The sequence below is a fragment of the Vombatus ursinus genome, unplaced genomic scaffold, assembly GCF_900497805.2.
Source record: "Vombatus ursinus unplaced genomic scaffold, bare-nosed wombat genome assembly UNPS02014781.1, whole genome shotgun sequence".
Taxonomy (NCBI): Eukaryota; Metazoa; Chordata; class Mammalia; order Diprotodontia; family Vombatidae; genus Vombatus; species Vombatus ursinus.
Window position 1 is genome coordinate 18,449,910 of NW_020954559.1, and position 22,225 is coordinate 18,472,134.

Sequence of the window (22,225 nt, forward strand, 5' to 3'; positions counted from 1 at the left end):
AATTCATTGAAGGATTCCTGAGTGTACAATGAACTCTGAGTTTCATTTTATCCAAAGGGGTTGGTCCGGTGTCCTTTGTCCCCTCCTAACCTCCCCCAAACCAAACACACATTACAAAAGAGACCCTAGTGTTGAGCAGAGAGCTGTTCCCTGGCAACTGGAGCAGTGAGAGGCATTTAGGTTACTGGACCAGAGATTAATGCCAGCTCCCAGGGAATGAGAAGGTTGGGTCAGAGCAGGGTGCTAGATGAATCATGCTCTGTACAATAATTTAAAGTATCACACTGTATAATGTGGATAAACACTGGTTAGGCATGGGAGAATTCCCTAGAATATAAACTGAAATTTCTGAAAGACATTTCTTTAAGGAGCCAATTAATAGAGGTTGGGAAAAGACTGTTAAGATGTAAAATTGCAGTTCTTCAAGAAAATGTATAAAGTTTTGTTTTATTGAATATATAAAAAATTACATATACTATTATGTCTATGTGCAGAAACACATATTTTTACCATAAAATGAAATGAAACAACTCTGGGGTTGATTATCATTTTAAAGAAGTTGATTCATTGAAGACCTCCTACTCTCTTCCAATCGGTATCAATCAGTTTGATATGATTGTAAGTTCTGTATATTTGTCCTCAGAGCTGTGAACTGCAGATGGTAAGATCACTTGGGTAATCATGTGAAGCTGGCTGGAGGCCCTCGAACCTTGTTTTTCCTTATCATGGTGATCAAACCCAGTGTGGAGGAGGTAACAACTACAAGGAAAGTCCCTCAAAATTATTTTTATACCTCCAGACCTTTCTCTCTTGTCTAATATGAGCAGGTGCCCATCTTGTGACCATCTTATTACCATCTTATGATCACCTAGTCAGTGGAAATATTCCTTGCTTTGCCCAACTCACGACTCTGTTGATAAATCGTTATGCTCATTTTAATCATACATCAACCAATGGAATTATTCTCTATCTGGAATACCTCTTCTTGAATGTTTGAATATTGAACCTTATAAAAATAGGGCCCTGGAAGGAGGGGGAATCTCCGATCATGAGGAAGATCTGAGGTCTACCTCATCAGAGGGGACCATGGACCCTTTAATAAAGGCTCAGAGCTCTTCCTCAGTTTCTCTTATTGTAGGTTGGATAATTTTTATCCCCACACATTTGTGATCTTTTGGTTACTTAAGAACACTACTGTTGTTTCTTTAAGAGAAATTACAAACAATTACAAATCAGCAGTGTCCTTGGAAACACATTAAACAGTTGACCAAGAGACACTTTAAATGTAAAGGAAACACCCAAATGAGGCCTCATAAAGCTAGGCCAGGTTCTGTATGTTCCTTTATAGACTTCTATCAAGTTAAAGAGTCAATCACCAGAAGAGATGATTAACTTTTCCATCTTATGGTGGAACAAGATACAGACTGGAGATAAAGAAGTTATCAGATGTTAAATAGATACTTCATCTCAGGCAAAAGAATGGAATTTTTGCTAAAGCGAGGAAATTCAATGACTGCACAATAATAAAATTTTTGTTGTTCAGTCATTTTCAGTTGTCAGACTTCTTGACTCCATTTTGGATTTTCTTGGCAAAGATACTGGAGTAGTTTGCCATTTCCTTCTGCAGCTCATTTTACAGATGAGGAGACTGATGCAAACAGGATCAAATGACTTACCTAGGGTTACACAGTTAGTAAGTGTTTGAGGCTGGATTTGAACTCAGGAAGATGAGACTTCCTGACTCCAGGCCTGGTACTCTATGCACTGCACCATCTAGTTGCCCCAATAATAAAATAAGACAAAACAAAACTAGGTAATTACTTGGGAGCCTATATCAGCCTAAGATTACAGTGGGACAATAGAAAAAATGATGAAGTCAGAGCACATCCCAGTCTAGGAGTTGGGATATACTTTAGGAAAGATGACTTTGGGGATCATGAGCTTGAATTTGCTAAGTCCAAACTAGACCTGCATTTTCCTGAGCAATGTATTAGGTATTGCGGAGGTGACCATTGAAAAACTAATATAAGAGAATTTAAGATCCTTAAGGGCAAAGATATCATTGTTTTGTTTTTGTAACCCCAGAGCCTGTCACATAGTGGGTGGTTAATAAATGCTTGTTAAATTTAAATAGAAAGAAACCAATAAGATTTCATATTCAGGGTATCTGCTAGCTGAAACCCTATCTCCTTCTCCTTCCATTCAGGGAGGGGTGAGGCAGGGTTCTATAGTGGTAGATAGAAGCAAGGTTTTGAGAAGCAATTGGAATTTTGTCAAAGTGCAATGAATTATTATGGGAAAGAACACTGTGACTATAAATGGTAGGATATATTATCTAAAAAGAATGAATATTTCTAACCAACCATTTTGACATAAGACATGGGAGAAGATAAGAAAGGCCAGTTCTTTTCCTTCATTATAACTGTTTGACTGGAAGCACTGTCTGGTCTGTTACCTGATGCAGTTAGAGCTATGGTTTCATTTCACAATTGGGTAATTGCAAAGAAAGAAGGGAGAGAGTGGAATCCTGGCTTAAGGATTCAAGGTGTAGAGGAAGGTACCTTTCAGTAGCTTGGGTCAGGCTGTAAACAAACTGTGAAGCATGGTGTCATGATTTTGTGAATAACCAAAGCTAACCTAAAGAATCCTCAAAAGCCATTGCTTAACTGGGAATTCTGTATGGTATGGTTATAAGTACTATGCCATCAAGTCACTGCTTTACCAATGGTATGTGTATTTGCTAGAATAATTGCAAGCCTTTGCTTAGCAAAATACTTTGTTTTGGGTGTGTTCTCTTGTCCTGGCCTTATCCAACCATTTGAAAATTGATCATCATTTAATCAATCAAATGCCTGCTCCATGCCAGGCACTATGCTAAATGCTGGGTGTACAAAAAAAAAATAGTCCCTGCTCTCAAGGAGCCTATAGGCTAATGGGAGAAAATATGAAAACAAATACAACACTTTATATTGTTAATTGACCATTGTTTTTAGAAGATGACCAATGACACCTAATGAGGTGTTGTTTTGACTTGAGCATAAACTGGATTTAAGTGAGGCAGAGTTGCTCAAAGTCATCTGCCTCACTATCTTTTTCAGAGTTATGGAAGTCCAGTGGCAAGACAAATATTGGGATGACTGGCAATGGGCCAGGATGTAGCCGGTGATCTTGGTGTCTTCAGTATCTGACCAAGCTCTAAGTGCTTCAGCTGCCTTAAGAGCCATTGGAACAAATTGTTCTTATCTGCCTGTTTCACTAGGGAAGGTTTCATATGTTTAGGGCAAATACTCCCCTAACTCACCAATGGGGTTTGACGTCCATCAGTATATATTACTGTATATGCAAACCAAGCTATAGAAAGGATAAATAAGAAATCATTAAAAGAGGGAAAGCACTGAAATTAAGGGGGATTGGGAAAGGCTTCCTCTAAAAGATGTATGAAATTTCTACTTCACACTTCCTCTAGAATTCAATCTATCAGTTTCTTAGGGGAAATTTTATGGGGTACCTTTCTGCTCTGGATAAGTCTTAAAAACTGGCAATTCCCTGGCCAAACTGGAATGCCCATTACTACACATCTCTGCCAGGTCCGTTTTGCGATAGCCTTTGTGTGATAGGACTGCCGTGGAACTCTGTGGCTTCCAGCTGTGGTCATGTGACCAATGCTTATGTGCATGAAAGGGGAGGTAGGAAAAGTGAGAGCCTGGCCATGTTTCATTTTCATTTCATTTACAGCTACTAGTATCCACCTCGGAATTAGACGTAGCTGCCAACTTTTCTGTCATTTTTTTTCAGTTTGTTTCTGAATAGACATTGGCTGATTGAAATCTATGCTGCACTCAAACTGCCCTTCCATGTCTTGACCTGCCTATCTTTAGTCCCATGGTCCCTGGATGTGAGCATTTCTTCTTATCTTGCTATGTTTTGGTCAGTCTAGGAATGAGGCACCCCTGTGCCACTGCTGCAGCATTTTAAATTAGTTTCACCACAGTCATCAGCTTTGTGATTATCTCCGCTTCTTGAACACCTGGTCTGACTTTAGAAATTACTTGCCATCTGGTCAAATACTGAGTAATTATAACAACTTAATGTCGGATAAAATACTGTTTGTTGAGAGACTTGATAGTCTTTTCAAGGAGTTGAGTGGTATTAAATTCACCTCCACCATCAACTTAACAAATGTTTTCTCTCTATGGACTTAAAAAATGTAACTTTTAGAGGCCTCCACAGGGACTAACCAAGTTTTAATCACTCAAGACATTATGTGTGCAAGGAATTATTTCTTCAGATTTTTCAATATGGATTAATTTAATAATTTCCATGACATGTGAATAAAAGAAAGGCTTCATGGGATAGTGAATAGAGATAGTCATGAAATCCAGGAAGACCTGGGTTCAAGTTCTCTGAAACATATTGGTTGTGTGACCCCAGGTAAGTTATTGACTCTTTTAGAGATCCAGAAAACTAATCAAAGTTATAAAATAGTTGCTGACCTGTTTTGGTAGAGTGAGTTCCTTTACCAAAAGTTTCCTACACTGATGAATTCATAGGTCTGGACAAAAATGAATAAACAGAGCAAAATATGGCTTTTGTCCAGGAAGCGTGAGGCAATTGAAGGGAGCTGTTTATTTTTAGTGCTTATGAATGGAACATCACTGATATGATCAGATGTCCTTTCTGTGTAGTTTAGTACTATGGGAAAAGTGAACTTGGCTGTTAAAGTTCAGTACCAGGCTAAAATTATCAAGTTCTTGTGAAAAATAAAAACAACCCCCCCAAACAAAACAAAACAAAAAAAAACAGTGAACTTTTTTGTAATTACAAATATTTTGGATCATATTTTTAAGTATGTTTATGATTATATTAATATTTGCATAAGTGTATACATATACATACATGCATACACTTGTACACGTACAACCTCCTTAGGTCCTGGCTGTGGAAGCGTACAAATGAAATATAAGAAATATAAAATTGGTCATTCAATATTCTTTTATGCACTACTCTTGCTATGTTTTATTAATTCTCTTTGAGCACTTGTTCCTATTGGAGAGAATCAATTCACTCATCCTTTAAGACCACCTTCTCCCTGCCCTCTTTTCTACCCCATCCTACCCCCTTTCTGTACCTTACCCACAGGACTGATCTGTTTTTTGTCTTCATTAGTGAGTCAGCTTGTAGAATAGGGGAAAAAGCCATGATTTCAGAGTCAGAGGACCTGGGTGGGGTTCAAATAGCACCTTGGGACCACTTGGGACTTAGGTTTCTCATCTTAAAACAATGAAGCTGGGCTAGAGGGCCTCTGAGGTAATTTCCAACTCTACATCTCTAATCCTATGAAAATTTATCATCAATATTATCATTTATCATTATCAAATGATTAATTTATCATTTAATCCCTATAAAAACTCTTTAGGGGAAGGTAGGGCAGGTATTATTATTACCATTATAAAGGAAGGAAATAAGAATTTATTAATTACCTATTATGTAACAGGCAATGTACTGAGTACTTTACAAATATCTCATTTGATCCTCACAACAATCCTGGGAGGTAGGTGTATTATTATTCCGGTTTTACAATTGAGGAAACTGAGGCAGATAGTGGTTAAGTGACTTGCCCAGGGTGATACATTTATGAAGTGTCTAAGGCAAATACTATAGGACCGGAGTATTAAAATGTCTTGCCAAGTATCACAAAGCTAGTAAAGGATAGCATCAGGTCTTGAGCCCAGTCTTATGATTTCAAAATCCACTGTTGTCTCCACAATACTTTTTGCATTTGGATGACAAAACAGTGGAGAAGGAAGAAAGGAAGGAAGGAAAGAAGGAAGGAAAGAAGGGAGGAAGGAAGAGAAAGAAAGGAAAGAAGGAGGAGAGAGGAAGAAAGAGAGAAAGAAAGAAAGGGGGAAAGGAAGAAAAAAAAACAAAGAAAAAGAACGCCCTTCATTTGAAGGACTGTCTTTCTTGGAGCTGTAGTTGATAATATTTGCATTCATCATCCTGGCACTCCTGGAACAGGTAAAGCTTCCCTGTAGTCCATTATATTTATTCTGTTTCCACATTTTTCCTAATTAGTCATAATAGATAAACTGCTCTGATCCTCTTTCTTTCTCCTTTTCATTTTGGCATTCTGTCAAAGTGCTATCATTCTGAAGTGCGAACAACACAGCATCCTTACAGGCAGAGAACAAAAGATGGTGAGACGAGAGATGCCGGGGATTTAATTTTGGCTCAGAAAATGAGTAGCTGGGTAACCTTGAGGCAGTTGCTTGACTTTCTGAAACTCAGTTCTTCTTCCTTCCATCAGCCCTGAGTTTAAGGACAGCGCATGCCCTAGAGCCACATGGACCTCAGGTCAGCTTTTTTCTGGGCAAATACATTTGAAATGATATTAGTGCTCAACTGCTTCTTATTGAATTTAGGTTTTAAAGAGTTACCTCTTGAACTGATGGAAAGAGAGGAAAACATATGGGAAATGGAGGCTGCCCTCCATTTCTCTAGTGTCTGGCATTTCTTCTATGGCACATTGTTCCCTCTTTGACCAGGTGTTACCCGTCATTATGGTGATAAACAGACACATCACACAGGGCATTGCCCTGAAACTGGCTCTTACTGCAGCAGCCCTCTTACCTACAGCTGCTCAGCAGCACTGACACCATCCAACAGGTTTTCTATTGAACAATTCACTCTTTGTCAGGTGGCTGGAGCTTTGAAGCAGCTGTGACTGCACAAAAAAAAAGATATCCCTGGAATAAATAAAATTCTACTGTATTTTCACTGGGCTCCCAAAAAATCCACCCCTTCTCCATGCCAATGTGCGAAGTTGGGGGTAAAAGGATTTCCCTTTTATATTTGGCTATAGTTTCTTGGAACCTTTATAAATATACAACATTCATATCCTATTTGAAAATCAAAGGCTTCTTATTTGTGGAAATTGCAAAGATAGGAAATGAAATTTCAGGAACAATTTATTTCTTTGCATATTTTCCAGAGTGTTTTAATAGTAGTTATGAGTATTAATTAGGCACACCTAAAAACTTCCTGTATTTTTATCAGTGGATTAATAGTGACACTTGGTCTCTACTGCCTGTCAAACAGCATGATTTATTTCAATTGTGTTAAAAGAACATATTGTTAATCACCTCCTGTATACCAGGCAAAAAGCAGCTAGTCTTAGAGTCAAGATGATATGTTGGCTACGTGATCCTTGGTTAGTCACTTAAACTCTTTGATTTGTGGACCTCTTACTGATCTGCATTGGTAGAGGGAGTTTTGTCACCTGGTGTTCCTTATGCCACTGAAATCAAAGTTTCTCTTCTCCATTCACCCTCTCCCCCCCAAAAAAATAGTAGAGAAAACATGCCTGGCACTGTACTAACCAAGATGAAACACTCCTATATTTCAGAAGCTTACATTCTGGGAGGCAGAGCCAAGTTGGCAGAGTAAGAGCGGTGACTTGTTTGAGCTTTCCCCCAAATCCCTCCAAATACCTGTAAAAAATGGCTCTAAACAAATTTTAAAGCAGTAGAACCCACAAAAAGGCAAAGTGAAACAAAGTTACAGCCCAAGACAGCCTGGATGATTGATCAGAAAGGTATATTGTGCCGAGCAGGGAGGGGAATGCAGTTTTGGCATGGGTGTGCAGGCGAGGCAGGCCTCAGCAAACCTGGAGCAGGCCTCAGAGGACTGAATCACTGGCAGCTGTGGTGGTTTCTCAACCCATGAACCCCAAAGACAATTTAGAAGGTCAGTAGGAAAAGTCTGTGACTGCGGTGAGAGAGAAGCTCGGGTCCAGCCCAAGTTCCTGAGCACTTCCCTGGGGTGGCAGCTGCTTCTGGAGCTTCTGGCCCACGGACTGAGGGGTAATCGAGTGGCTGATCAGAGGGGATTGCAGGAATTTCCTTGCTGGTGCTGAGGCAAGATTCTCTTGCTTTGCCCTTGCTAGGATCTGGGGCACAGTCCTGGGTGGCTGTCCTGGCGCAAGGAGGAGCGCTGGTGTGGTGGAGCTTGTAGTGGTGGTAGAGGGGAAATCCTCCTTACAGTTCCAAGACAGAAGAGAGTGCTTGTGGTCTCTCATAGTCCAGAGCACAGTCAGGAAAAGGAGTAAACACCTCACCCCTTATCATACCACCTTGGAAGAACTGAAAATTTACAGGTCCCTAGAAATATCTCTGAAAACAGCTGCACAAAACCCCCAAAGCTTGTGAGAGTACATTCTCCACACTGGAAACAGACCCCTACCTAAACAAAGAGTTTACAAACTCAAATAATTGGCTGGGATCATGAGTAAGCAGCACAAAAAAAGTCAGATTATAGAATCTTTCCTTGGTAACGAAGATCAAAACATACAACCAGAAGAAGACAACACAGTTAAAGCTCCTACATCCAAAGCCTCCAAGAAAAATATGAATCAGTCCCAGGCCATGGAAGAGCTCAAAAAAGGATTTTGAGAAACAAGTAAGAGAAATAGAGGAAAAACTGGGAAGAGAAATGAGAGTGATGCAAGAAAATCATGAAAAACAAGTCAACAGCTTGCTAAAGGAGACCCAGAAAACTACTGAAGAAAACAACACCTTAAAAAATAGCCTAACCCAAATGGCAAAAGAGGTCCAAAAAGCCAATGAGGAGAAGAGTGCCTTTAAAAGCAAAATTGGCCAAATGGAAAAGGAAGTACAAAGGCTTACTGAAGAAAATACTTCCTTAAAAATTAGAATGGGGCAATTGGAAGCTAGTGACTTTATGAAAAATAAGACACTGTAAAATAAATCCAAAAGAATGAAAAAATAGAAAACAATGTGGAATATTTCATTGGAAAAACAAGTGGCCTGAAAAATAGATCCAGGAGAGAAAATGTAAAAATTATTGGACTATCTGAAAGCCATAGCCAAAAAAAGAGCCTAGACATCATCTTTCAAGAAATTATCAAAAAACAAAAAAAACAAAAAACAAACCTGCCATGATATTTTAGAACCATAGGGCAAAACATAACTTGAAATAATCCACCAATCACCTTCTGAAAGTGATCCAAAAAGGAAAACTAGGAATACTATAGCCAAATTCCAGAGTTCCTAGGACAAGGAAAAATATTGCAAGCAACCAGAAAGAAACAATTCAAGTGTTGTGGAAACACAATCAGAACAACACAAGATTTAGCAGCTTCTACATTAAGGGACCACAGGGCATGGAACGTAATATTCCAGAGGTCAAAGGAGATAGGATTACAACCAAGAATCACCTACCCAGCAAAACTGAATATAATCCTTCAGGGGAAAAAATGGACATTCAGTGAAATAGAGGATTTTCAAGCATTGTTGATGAAAAGACCAGAGCTGAATAGAAAATTTGACTTTCAAATACAAGACTCAAGTGAAACATGAAGAGGTAAACAGGAAGGAGATATCATAAGAGTCATATTAAGGTTGAACTGTTTACATTTCTGCATGGAAAGATGATATTTGTAACTCATGAGACCTTTGTCAGTATTAGGGTAGTTGGAGGGAAAAATTATAGTAGATAGATAGACAGACAGATAGATAGATAGATAGATAGATAGATAGATAGATAGATAGATAGATAGATGATAGATCAATAGAGGGCGCAGGGTTAGTTGAAGATGAAGGAGTGATATCAGGAGAATAAAATTAAGGGATGAGAGAGGATTATATTGGGAGAAGGAGAAAGGAAGAGGTAGAATGGGGTAAATTATCTCACATGAAACAGAAAAGAAAAGCCTTTTACAGTGGAGGGGAAATGGGGGAAGGTAAGAGGGAATGAGTGAATCTTATTCTCATAGGATTTGGCTTAAGGAGAGAATAACATACACACTCAATTGGGTATGGAAATCTATCTTACTCTACAGGAAAATAGGGGGTGAAGGGGACAAGAGAGCAGGAGGATGACAGAGGGGAGGGCAGATTGGGAGCAGGGGTAATCAGAAGCAAACTCTTCTAAGGAGGAACAGGGTTAAAAGAGAGAATAGAATAAATGTAGAGTGGGATAGGATGAAGGCCATGTTTGGCCTGCTAGGTTCTTGGAAGAAGTCTTTTGACTGAGTCCAAGTTTTACAAAATAAATCCTTTTATTAAGGGGATTTGTTCTGTGAAGTTTGGATTCAATCAAAAGGCCACACTTGAGGATCTAGAGGGCTATATGTGGCCTCAAGGCTGTAGGTTCCCCACCCCTCTTAGACAACATACATTCACACATACATACACACATACACCCACATATCTATATCTATTTATCTATCTTTTTCTTTTTATATTAACTTCATTTCCAAATATATCCCTCCCTTTTATCCTACCCAGCTATCAATGGTCATTCCCTACATCCTGGGCCATTGCCAGTTGTCTTGACCTTTGTCTTGCCACTGGACTTTGGTGACTGTGGAGTGGAGAGTGAGGTTGATGACTTTGTGCAGCTCTGTCCCACTCGTAGCCAATTCAAGCACAAGTCAATACACCATCCTCTTGATGTCATTGGTTTTCTTTAAGAAAGAAGGATAAACAAAAACAACTAAGATATTGCCTATAGTCTCAGCTAAGATCTCATCTTCTGCAAGAAGTCTTTCCTAGTTCTCTTTAATACTGGGGCATTCCTTCTGAGAATATCTGCAATGTATTTTGTCTCTATCTTTTTTGTGAGTAATTGTTTGCATGTTGCCTTCTCTGTTAGATTCCAAGATCCTTGAAGGGAGAAGTTGTTATTGCCTTTCTTTATATCCTCAGCACAATACCTAGAAGATAGTAGATGCTTAATTAATGCTTGTTGACTTGATTTGTAGTAAAAAATAAAAAGGAAACATGAAAAAATAAATTTAGCAAAACTAACCCACACATTTATGGAGTGCAGTATATGTATTATGCCATAGCCATCATCCTCCACTTCTTTTTTTTCTTAATATTTATTTATTTATTTTTAAATTCTTAATTAATTTATTTTAAATTATCAACAATCATTATCAAAAAAATTATCAAAAAAAACAAACAAAAAACAAAAAACTAACCTGCCATGATATTTTAGAACCATAGGGCAAAATACAAATTGAAAGAATCCACTAATCATCTTCTGAAAGTGATCGAAAAAGGAAAACTAGGAATACTATAGCCAAATTCCAGAGTTCCTAGGACAAGGAAAAAATCTTGCAAGCAACCAGAAATAAACAACTCAAGTGTTGTGGAAACACAATCAGAATAACATGAGATTTAGCAGCTTCTACATTACGGGACCTCAGGGCATGGAATAAGCATTTGAGTTTTAAATTTTTTTCTCCCTCTGCCAACCCACCTCCCCCTCTAAGACAGCACACAATCTGATATAGGCTATACACATATATTCCTATTAAACATATTTTCACATTAGTGATGTTATAAGTAAGAATTAGAACCAATAGGAGGAACCACTAGAAAGGAAACAAAACACAACAGAAGAAAAAAAATAGCAAATAGTATGCTTCCATCTGCATTCAAACTCCATAGTTCTTTCTTTGGATATGGATAGCATTATCCAACGTGAGGCCTTTGGAGACATCTTAGATACTTGTATTGCTGAGAAGGGTTAAGTCTATCAATATTAGTCATCACACAACATGGCTATTACTGTGTACAACGTTCTCCTGGTTCTGCTCATTTCACTCAGTATCAGACCATACAAGTCTTTCCAGGTTTTTCTGAAGTCAACCTGTTCATCATTTCTTGTAACACAATGGTATTCCATTGCATTCATATACCACAACTTGTTCAGCCATTTCCTAATTGATGGGCATCATCTCAATTTCCAATTCTTTGCCACAACAAAAAGAGCTGCTATAAATATTTTTGCACATGTAAGTCCTTTTCCCATTTGTATGATCTCTCTGTGATATAGCCCTCAAAGTGCTATTGTTGGGTTGAAGGGTATGCAAATTTTTATAGCCCTTTGGGTGTAGTTCCAAATTGCTCTACAAAATGGTTGGATCATTTCACAACTCCACCAACAATGTATGAGTGTTCCAATTTTCCCACATCTTCTCCAACATTTATCATTTTCCTATTTTGTCATGTTGGTCAATCTGATAGGTGTGATGTGATACCTCAGGGTTGTTTTGATTTGCATTTCTCTAACCAATAGTGATTTAGAGCATTTTTTCATATGACTGTAGATGACTTTAATTTCTTCATCTGAGAACTGCCTGTTCATATTCTTTGACCATTTATCAACTGGTGAATGACTTGTATTCTTATAAATTTGACTTAATCTCTATATATTTTAGAAATAAGGTCCTTATCAGAGAGACTGGTTGCAAAAATTCTTTCCCAATTTTCTACCTTCCTTCTAATCTCAGTTGCATTGGCTTTATTTGTGCAAAATCTTTTCAATTTAATGTAATCAAAGTTATCCATTTTGCTTTTCATAACATTCTCTATCTCCTGTTTGGTCATGAATTCTTCTGTTCTCCATAAATCTGGTAGGTAAACTATTCCTTGCTCTCCCAGTTTGCTTACAGTATCGGCATTTATATCTAAATCATGAACCCATTTTGACTTTATTTTGGTGTATGGTGTGAGATTTTGATCTATGCCTAGTTTCTGCCATACTCTTTTCCAGTTTTCCCAGCAGTTTTTGTCAGAGTGCGAGTTCTTATAACAGAAGCTGGGGTCTTCGGGTTTATCAAATAATAGATTACTGTAATCATTGACTACTGTGTCTTACATACTTAACTTATTCCACTGATCTACCACTCTATTTCTTAGCCAGTACCAAGCAGTTTTGATGATTGCTGCTTTACAATATAATTTAAGATCTGGAATGGCTAGGCCACCTTCCCCTGCATTTCTTTTCACTAGTTCTGTTCATATTCTAGAGCTTTTGTTCTTCCAAATGAATCTTGTTATTATTTTTCTAACTCTATAAAATATTTTTTGGTAGTTTGATTGGTATGGCACTGAATAAATTAAATTAGCTTAGGTCGAATTGTCATTTTTATTATATTAGCTCAGCCTACACATGAGCAACTGAAGTTCTTCCAGTTATTTAGATCTGACTTTATTTGTGTGAAAAGTGTTTTGTAATTGTGCTTGTATAGTTTCTGGGTTTGTTTTGGGAGGTAGACTCTTAAATATTTCGTAATATTTTAAATGGAATTTCTCTTTCTATCTCTTGCTGTTGGGCTTTGTTGGTAATATATAGAAGTGCCGATGATTTATGTGGATTTATGGTATAGCCTGCAACTTTGCTAAAGTTGTTTATTATTTCAAGTAGTTTTTTTACTTGATTCTTTAGGATTCTCTAAATATATCAGCGTATCATCTGCAAAGAATGATAGCTTTGCTTCTTCTTTGCCTATTCTAATACCTTCAATTTCTTTTTCTTCTCTTATTGCCAAAGTTAACGTTTCCAGAACGATATTGAACAACAGGGTTGATAACGGACACACTTGTTTCACCCCTGATCTTATTGGAAGTGCTTCTAGCTTGTCCCCATTACATATGATGCTTGCTGAAGATTTTAGGTAGATGCTGTTAACTATTTTAAGGAAGCCTATTTATTCCTATGCTCTCTAATGTTTTTAATAGGAATGGGTGTTGTATTTTGTCAAAAGCTTTTTCTGCATCTATTGATATGGTCATGTGGTTTCGGCTAGTTTTGTTGTTGATATGATCAGTTATGATGATAGTTTTCCTAATATTGAATTTCCTAATATTGAATTGATTTATACCATTCCTGGTGTAAATCCTACCTCATCCTCTACTTCTTCAAAGAAAGGAGAGAGGTACATTTTTTTCTTTCTTCTTTGGTTTGGGCTTGGTCCTTGAAATTACACAGCCTTGTCCTTTGAACTTTTAAACATGGGGTTGTGTGATCATGTAACATGTGTTTCTCACTTGTCGTTTCATGTTGTAAATGGCAAGGTCTTCCTGCAATAATCTTCAATGTATAGGGCAAAAGAGGAGCCTAATCATCACACAGCTTGCATTTGCTATTTCAATTGCTGTTTAATGCATTCTTCAGGGACTTCTGAGTCTAATGGGCCATGGCTATGTAAGCCATTACAAAGGGATAGAGAAAAGCATGGTTCAGCTACCCTGAATGACTCCCTACAAATTCTGTGGAGGCAAAGTTGCGAACTATATGCAGATTTTCCTATTAAAAGGCCACATGGAAGGATCAGATTCCAGCAGGCAGAAATCTCACTGCAAAATTTTATCCAATCCATCACTTTATTTTTTTATTATTACTTAATAATATTTTATTTTTTTCCAATTACATGAAAAGATAGTTTTCAACATTCAGTTTTGTAAGATTTTATAGATCCAAACTTTTTTTAAAGCTCCAAACTTCTCTCTCTCTCTCTCTCTCTCTTTCTCTCTCTCTCCCTTTCTTTCCCTCTCCCCAAGACAGCAAGCAATCTGATATTTCCACATTAATCATGTGAGAGAAGACTCAGAATAAAAGGAAAAAAAAAACTATGAGAAAGAAAAAAAAACAAAAGAAAGTGAAAATAGCATGCTTAGATCTGCATTCAAACTCCATAGTTATTTCTTTGGTTGTGGTCAGCATTTTCTATCATGAGTCCCTTGGAATTGTCTTGGATCATTGCATTGCTGAGAAGAGCTAAGTCTATCATAGTTGATCATTGCACAATGTTATTACTATGTACAATGTTTTCCTGGTTCTGCTCACTTCATTCAGCATGTAAGTCTTTCCAGGTTTTTCTGAAATTTGCCTGCCCATCATTTCTTATAGAACAATAGTATTCTTTTACATTTATATGCCACAACTTGTTCAACCATTCCTTAATTGATGTGCATCCCCTCAATTTTCAATTCTTTGCCTCCACAAAAAGAGCTGCTATAAATATTTTTGGATATGTGGGTCCTTTTCCCTTTTTTATGATCTTTTTCAGATTCAGAATGGCATGCAAACCAGGACTTGAAAAACACTCTGAAGCTTCCTATACCATAAATTAATAACTTATTGAAATATGCTGCTACAAAAATAAAAACAAAAAAGATTTACAACTGTGACATACTTTATATGAACTGGAAATTAGTGTAATATAGTCTAAGCCATGTCATAATTGAGTTATTTGGGGACATTGCCTTAATTGAAGTAACCTGCATTCCAGCTTGCTGTTTCCCTTTTCTCCCTGTTTTGAGAGGTAGTTTGTCAATAGGTATGGTGGTAGTGGATAGAGAGGTGGTTTGAGAAGAAGGAAGATCTACTTGGGTTTAAGTCCCAACTCTGACATACCTTGGCTGTGTGACTGAGCAAGTCAGTTAACCTGTTGGTATCTGAGTAAAGTTTTAAGACTGTGGGTAGCATAGGTATTTAACTACATTGGTAGAGAGAATCCCCTCATCCAGGAGTTCCAAAACTCAAATAAAAACAGGGCCACTGAAGCTTATATATGGATTCTTGTAGCCCACATATTGTCTTAGAAAAGCATATTACTATTATTTGTGTTCTATTATATTTTAATTCATTTTGTTAAATATTTCCTAATTACATTTTCACTTGGAATGTTGCTGCTGCAAGTGGTGCCATGTTTAATAACTCTGCTTTCAACCAAGGAAGTTATAGTTACTTACATTTTTGTCCTATAATTAGTTTCATATATGTATATAACTTTATCTGTACATATTATATATAAATTACACTATACTATTAGTATCAGATTCTGCAAATAACCCTGAGTCTAGTAGAAAGTACATTGAAATGGGTGTCCAGAGTCCTGAGTTCTAGTACTGGCTCTGTCAATAAATCACTCCATGACCTTGGATTAAAGCTCTCTGAGATTCAATTTGCTCATCTGTCAAGAGATTGGGTTGGAATTGCTCATTTCCAGCTATGAATTTTTTCAAGTTTATGCATTAAAAAGGATATGTTATCTATAGTATCACAGTATGCAATTTAGATTAAGTACATAAGGATTGCAGATTAATAAAATTTATTGCTGAAAGGGACTATGGAGATTGTAGAGTTCAGCTCTCTTATTTTACAGTCGAGAAAACTGAGCTTCAGGAAAAGTCAGATAAATGGTTCTAGGTCACACAAATAGTAAATAGATGAGCTGAAACTGAATGAATGAAAGAAAAAACATTGTTAAACATTGAGTATGTGCCAAGAACTGTGCTAAGCAGAGGAAATAAAAATATGTGCAAGATCCCTTCATTTTACGATTGACAAAACTGAGGTTCAGGAGAAGTCAAGTTAACTCTACTAAGGTCACAAAGTAGTAAATAGCTGAGCTAAAACTGAATGAATGAATAAAAGAATAGAAAATCTTTATCAATAATTTACTATGTGCCAGACATTTGCTAAGCACTGGAGGTAAAAAATACATGCAAGATTGACTCAAGAAGTTTATATTGTAATACAGGAATTAAATATATGAATGAGAGTTAGAATTGGAAAGGGATATATACATATATACATATATATAAACATATACATATACAATATGCATATATGTATATATGTACATGCATATGTATAATATACTTATACATACATATACACATATACACACATACATATACACATTTATATGTGGCAAGGGTACCTGCCTGGTGACATGGTATTACTGTCAAGTAAAATGTTGGCTGCTTTGAAGTCAAGATAAGGTGAAAGCTCACCTATTAGAATTCATGGTACCAGGAGTGAGAATCTGAATTTAAGTCCAGTTTTTCTGACTCCAAACCCAGTACTTTTTTAAATACCAAAAATTTTTGTTTCAAAATCTTTTCCTTGGAATATATAGAGACAGAACAGCATAGTGGGTAAAGAAGTCAATACTGGAATCAGTCCCCATTTCACATACCAACTCTGACACATATTGGTTGTGTGAATCTGGGCAAATCACGACTTTTTAGCTCCTTAAGAAATCCTCAAAGACAAATTATAGAACACTTACAGATAGTCAGTTTATTCTGGTGGGGGGATTTCCACCCTGGGAGTTCTATACATAGATGATGTCATATGTCTGAATCAAAACAACAACAAAACCCCCAACAGAATAGATGAGCATATAAAAAATGGTGATGAAGATAAATTGTTAATACACTTTTGCTGCTTATCTACTAATCATTTAAAACCCAAGTACAAATTTTCAAAATTTGCAGTTCTTTTAAAAAATTTTACCTAGCAAGTACTTTTACTATTTAACATTCTCTTGCATGGGTGTTTATATCTTCTTTATTGAACCTAAACATTAGTGTGCCTTCTATAAACAATTCCGAGTCATCATGAAACATCGACAATTACTTTGATGAGTGACATTTTAGACAGAATCCTTACTGATCCTCCTTGACAGGTGTTCTATGCTCCCCAATATATAATTAGACATTTCAATCTAAGTAAATTGTTTTATTTTGCCCTCTCAAATGCAAACCAACTAAACTCTTTTAATAAATGCACAGATTAAGTCCCAAATCAAAGCCATCTAGACTGAGTGAAGCTGAATATCAATCATCAGGTGATCATTGATTGACACACAAGTAGGACTGGCAAGCATCTGACTTTCTGGCAGTGGTGATGTGGGCAGCTTCCTATTGCAACCAGTTGTAGCTACGTTGGTGTGAAAGAAACCAAATTTAATATCCTCAGTAATGATGACATAGTGTTACCATGGCATACTGGTTATTTCATCCTGAATATGTACTTCAAAGGATGAGGGTTATAAACACACCACATTTGATAAAGTTTCTACCCAGAAATGATAGCTTATTCTCTTAGTTTTATCAAAAAAGTCCATTATATTTAAAGAAGCATTTTGCAGAAAGAAACTACCAATGATGATGTATTCCATCCACCTCTTGTTAAAAAAAAGTTGTAGACTAGAGGAGAAGAATAAGATACACACACTCACACACACACACACACACACACACACACATACATATGGATATTTCCGATATGTGGTCAATGTGAAAAATTATTTTACTTTACTTTTCTTACCTGTTGGAAAGGCAATGTGATCTGGTGGATGTAATGTTGGCCTGGGAATAAAAAATACCTGGGTTTAAGTCCTGACCCATGGTGCATACTGTCTATATAGTAAGCACTTATGAAGAAATTTAAGGTTTACAAAGTGCTTTGCATATGTTAACTCATTTTATTTTTAGGACAACCCTGTGAAGTAAATGTTATGATGATTATTATTATTATTATCCCATTTTACAGATGACATAACTGAGACACAGAGACATCTAGGCAGTGTCAATCTGAGGCAGATTTGAACTCAGGTCTTCTTGACTCCACTGTGCCACTTAGCTGCCATATGCTATATGACCTGAAGTGAATCACATAATGTAAGCATTTAAGAGTAGAACTACAAAGAACATGTATTGATAGATCACTGGCCTGGTCCCCAAAAAAAAATTATACTTTGTTGTAATGGAGTATTTTTATTTTGGGAGAGTTAGTTGGTTGGTAATGTTGGAACTGCAAAAAAGAAAAGGAAAGAAAAATAGCATTGATTAAAAATATGAAGAAGAAACCAAACAAAAAAGATGTTTAAAAGAGGACACCAACAGAACAATTTTATTACTACCATGTTAAATTTAATGTATACTTAAAATTTGCATTAATAAAAGTTTATAGTTTTATATATAGTCCTTTCTTTTGCTATTCTTTGTATATTAACTGTATTTTTTGATGATTTTGTTGTTGTTCAGTCGTGTCAGACTCTTTGTGATCTCATTTGGGATTTTCTTGGCAAAGATACTGGAATGGTTTGCCATTTCCTTCTCCAGCTCATTTTACAGATAAGGAAACTGAGGCAAACAGGTTAAGTGACTTGCCCAGGGTCACATAGATAGTAAGTATCTGAGGCTAGATCTGAACTATGAAGATGAGATTTCCTGACTCCAGGCCTAGTGCTTATCTCCTGTGCTACCATCTAATCAAGGATTATTAAGGTCATAAGCAAAAGGGGAGTGTTTTTATTCAAAATAAAAAGAAACTGGCCTTTTAATGAGGCCACATGTTATAGTGGATAAAGTACTGACAAGAAGTCAAGAAGAACTATTCTATAATCATGTGACCTTGGGCAACTCCATTAACCTCTATCAACCTCATCTATAAATGTGAATAATAAAAATGCCTCACAGTTATTGTAAAGATCAAATGAGATTATATATAAAATGTACTTTGCAAATCTTAAAGTTCTATATAAATGCCAGTTATTGTCATCAGTAGCCTCATCATTATTTATCAGTCAAAGGACAGTTTAAACAAATTGGTCCAGAATCTTCTCTTTTGGGAAATAACAGCTGGAGAGAATATCTGAGACCACTAACAATTTTGGAGGCAGCTAGGGGGCAGGGTAGGGCAACTAGGTGGCACAGTGGAGTGAGTGCCAGGCCTGGAGTCTGGAAAACTCATCTTCCTGAGTTCAAATCTGGCCTTAGACACTTACTAGCTGTGGAACCCTGGAGAAGTCACTTAACCCTGTTTGCTTCAGTTTCCTCATGTATCAAATGAGCTGGAGAAGGAAATGGCCAACCACTCCAGTGTTTTTGCCAAGAAAACCCCAAATCTGGTCACACAGGGTCTGAAATGACTGAAAAAAATAGGGGCCACAGTAAATAGACAGCTGAACACTAGTTCAAAGCAATCCAATAAATGTGATAAACATTTATTAAGCACCCACAATGCTCCAGGCATTGTTTTATATATTGATTACTGTATTCCAAGCACCATGCTAAGTGTTTTCTTACAATTATTATATCACCTGATCTTTACAATTTTATAACTGACTTGCCCAGGGTCATGCAGTTATTAAGCGTATGAGGCCAGATTTTTACTTAAGTTTTCTTGACTCCAGACCTAGTGCTCTATGAATCATGAGGTAAGATCTTTCCTTTTGCTGTTTTCAGTCATTTTTCAATCATGGCCAATTATGCATGATGCCATTTGGGGTTACCTTGGCAAAGAGACTACCGTGGTTTCCTATTTCCTTCTTCACCTCATTTTACAGATGAGGAAACTGAGGCAAACAGGGTTTAGTGACTTGCCCAGGATAACACAGCTAGCAAGTGTCTGAGGCCAGATTTGAATTCAGGTCTTCGTGACTCCAGGCCCAGCATTCTATCTACTGTGCCACCTACCTACCCTTCCTTTTCCAACCTGCTATTATTTCCCTTCTCCAACCACCTCTTCTGCCACTTTATCTCCAATCCAAAGGCTGTATCCTGTTGAATTATAGTTCTTTAAAGGAAACTAGTTAAAATAAATGAGAGAGATGGTACCTTCTTTCTCAGTGGTTACAGTGGTGCCTGCTAGGCCAAGATCCCAGTTCTCACTGTCATCTCCAATTTAGAGCTGCCTCTTTATGATATTTTGTCATTATGCCAACTGTGAAAACAATTACCATGGATGTGATATCCTTGAGATCAAGGCTGCTTGTCATTAGGCCTCAAACTGAGCTGTGCTGACTCCATGGTGGTCATGTGCAGCACAGATCTCCCAGGTGTTATGTCTGACTGTTATAGAGAGAGCAGGCCTGTGAAAGAAGGTAGCAAGAAGTGGTTGGTTACAATGGCACAATGAACACTATAGCTTAATGGGCCAACCAATTACAAGTGCTTCCTGGAGCTTCCCAAAGCAAAAAGAAAGACCCTAAGAAATAGTCCTAACTAGAATTAAAAATGAGAAAACCCCCTAACAGTCAAACACACATTTGGAGTATAATCCTTATTTGCAGGGCCATCATTTATATTTTCTCATCTCCCACTCCTTTGTCAATCACACCCTCAAAATGTGTCATCTGTTCCCTCCAAAGCTACCAATATTCTTTTACAGTCAATTTTTGTCCTTCCTTTTCCATGTTATTTACTCTCTTTTGCATACCTCTCATTTCTTTTCCTAATTTTTCTTGTAGCTCTCTTATTTGACTTTTAAAATTCTTCTTGAGTTTCTACAAGAAGGCTTTTTGTGCTTGAGACCAGTTCATATTTCCCTTTGAGGTTTTGGTTGTGGGTATATCGACAATGTTGTCCTCTTCTGAATTAGAGCCTTGATGTTCCCTGCCACCATAATAATGATCTATGGTCATTGTCTGTTTCTGCTTTTTGCTCATGATGTTTGCCTATTTCCTGGCTTTTAAAATTGAGCTCTCCTGCTGGAGTGCAGTGGGCACTGACCTAAGTTTCCTATGCTGGGGGAGCACTGGACCTGGTCACTGACTTTGTGTGCTGGGGCTTCAGATGCTGGCAGCTGGAGGCTGTAGGGGTTTGACAGCTTACCTGGTGTTGAGCTGGGGTCAGTAACATTAGAGCTCTCAGGGTGAGGGTGGAGAGCCTGGCACCTGAAGGATGCCTGCTCACCCGGGCTTCTTTAAAGCACTTGAATGTTTGGCTGCTGGAGGATGTCTGCCAACCTGAAGCTGTGCTTCCTGGAGTTGTGCTGATGCACCAGGAGATTTTGCTGCTGGAGAAGGCCAGGCATGTCTGGTGGTTTTCCAAGCTGATGTCCACTGTCTGTGCTGAAGCACTTGGGGGGGCGGGTAGGGTGGAGTCCTAGTGTTGGTGCTTGCCTGCTCCACCACCCTGGGGCTCAGGATCTCTACCTGGTTTGCTGGGGGTGGGGTTTGCCACTGACTTGCTGGGATGCCTCTTGTACTGTACTGCTTCCCCTCCCCCAGAGTGAGAGGGGCCTTTCCTGTTAATTTCCCAGGCTTCCTGAGCTACAAGACTGCTGCACCCTATCTTTCTGCTGGTTCAGCTGTTCTAGGGTTTTTCCTTGGGCAATATTTTCTGGACTTTTAAAGGTCAATAAGGGAGGGTGAGAGCAACTTACTTCTTACTCCGCCATCTTGGCTTCTGGAAGTCCCCAGTATTCTTATAGCTGGTAAATCTGATAGCCTTTACTCCATCCTTATCCTTCTAGACCTCCCTTCATCTTTTTTGTGGTTGTTGTTTGGTCATTTCAGTTATGTCTGACTCTCTGTGACCCCATTTGGGGTTTTCTTGGCAAAGATAGTGGAGTGGTTGTCCATTTCCTTCTCCAGTTCATTTACTGAGGCAAACTGGTTAAGTGACTTGCCCAGGGTCACACAGATAGTAAGTGTCTTCCTCAGCCTTCATGCTGCTGCTTTCTCCTGGATTTGCATAGAAGTAGTCAGGGAACTGGAATGACAGATGGAGTATTGGGTTTAGAGTCAGGAAGACCTAAGTTCCCATCCTCTCTTTTGGGTATGTAGCTCTGAGCAAATCTCAACCTCAGTTTCCTCATCTGTAAAATG